We start from the raw sequence: 2252 nt of genomic DNA on the forward strand, positions 1-2252 counted from the left end.
GAGCTTGGCCGCACTACGTAATGGCCGCTTGATCCCGGAGCTCCGACACGAGCCCGCATCGTACACCAGCACAGGGAGCCCACACAGCCTTCACTGCTCCGCGCACAACACCGCAGCCTGTCGGAATACACCCGGCACCCGTCATGACCAGGAGGAAATCGGGGAAGCCCGATATCACGCTGATATCGGACTTCATAGTTCAGCCACCACGCGCCTCTGGCGCGCAAGATGGCGCCTCCTCACCGCACTCGAAGAGAGATGTCCCAGCCACCACACAACCGCAGCCCCAGACCCCACAACGGCTGCCCATACCTCCAATGCTTGACTCACAGAGGAAACACAAAAGGGAGTTAGCCCTCTCACCACTGTCGTCCCCATCTGCAAAGGAACCTGTGAGTAAAAAGAGCCAGCAGGCTCCAACAAGTAGAAATAACTCCAGCAGCAGCATGTGCAGTTCAGACAGCAGCTCTGCTATCACTGTGTATGAGCAGGAGCCCTGTTTAACCCCTGATGTCCCAGCTTCAGAGCGCTCTATACAAGTTATGCTAACCACTTTACAAGCTAATATCTGTGCTAACTTTAATTCTGCAATAGCTAATCTGCAATCCACTATTGGTGACCTAGGTGATCGCACATCTCATCTGGAAAACAAAATGTCTGAAGTCGCACAGTCACATAATGAGCTAGTATCTGCATTTAATGAAGCTGATGTGGAAATACAACGCCTGAGAGACAAGGTGACGGACCTGGAAGACAGGTCACGTCGTAACAACATAAAGATTAGAGGCGTATCAGAAGATGTGGCACCTAATGATATCTCCAACTATCTGACAGCCATGTTTAAATCCCTATCACCCACCTCTTCTGACCTGGATCTCACTATTGATAGAGCGCACCGCATACCAAAAGCTAGAAATGCGCCCGAAAAAGCCCCTAGAGACATTCTCGCTAAAATTCACTTCTACTGTACAAAAGAAACTTTACTACTGGAAGCCAGAAAGAAAGGCTCATTACCTAATCCATATTCTAATATCAAGCTGTTTCCTGACCTGTCCGCAGCAACGTTACAAGCTCGCAGGGCATTTAGCCAAGTCACAGCAACTCTACGCACTAACAACATCAAATACAAATGGGGCTTTCCAACCAAATTAATTATCACCAAAGATGGCTCCACCTTCATAATTAACAACCCAGAAAAAGGCTTACTACTTCTTGATAACTGGCGACTTCCTACAAACGCATCTCCCCCGACTCTTTCTCCACAACATCATCCGTTCTCTCCGGCCTTAATTACCGAGGACTGGAAAATTGTTGGAAAACGCGGCAATCACTCCTAACTACGCAAAACTCCCTATGCTGGTTCTTTAACCTACAGATCAGGCCCTCACGGGCTTTATGCTGAATGGGCTCTACTTTCCGGAGCCGTACCTCCGTTTATTCATCACAATGCTAAGTACTTTACTGGCATCATTTATTTTTTTTCTGGTTTATTCCTGTTATATATGTTTTGCTTATGTTTTTGTTTTCTGTTCCTGTAGCACCCTCTTAAACATCCTGACGGACAGCCTCATGCCTCCGACCGACCCAAATTCCGCTGTACACTATCCTGCTTCATGTATTATAGTGAGTACAAAACCTATTCCCACATATAGACACCCAATAGTTTATATATCAACACGACCCATCCACAAAAATGGATTTAACAATTTCTTCCATAAATGCTAAAGGACTTAACAGTCCTTATAAACGACATTTATTATGGAAAGAAGCCCTAACTCTCAAGTGCGACGTACTGTTCACACAAGAGACGCACTTCTCGATTACTAAAACCCCTAAAATAACTCACCCTAAATTCCCACATGTTTACTTATCCTCAGCTGATACAAAAAAGAAAGGAGTACTGATAGCCATTGCTAACTCAGTGGTATTCACACTTGAACAGATTATTACTGACACACAGGGACGTTTCCTATTTATAATCTGCCAAATTAATAATATTCAGTACACTCTAGCCAACATTTATGCCCCAAATACGAAACAAAACGAATTTCTAGCAAAAATTTTTGCAAAACTACGGAAAAAAGCAAAAGGCATAGTAATAATAGGTGGTGATCTAAACGATATTATGTTCCCAGACCTCGACTCCACATCTTCCTCTAGGCACATGTCATCTATTCGTAATTTGTCACTCAAGGAGGGATATGTCGATGCCTGGAGGTGTACACATGGAACTGAAAGAGATTACACATTTT

This window comes from Leptodactylus fuscus, chromosome 2, assembly GCF_031893055.1.
Source record: "Leptodactylus fuscus isolate aLepFus1 chromosome 2, aLepFus1.hap2, whole genome shotgun sequence".
NCBI lineage: Eukaryota > Metazoa > Chordata > Amphibia > Anura > Leptodactylidae > Leptodactylus > Leptodactylus fuscus.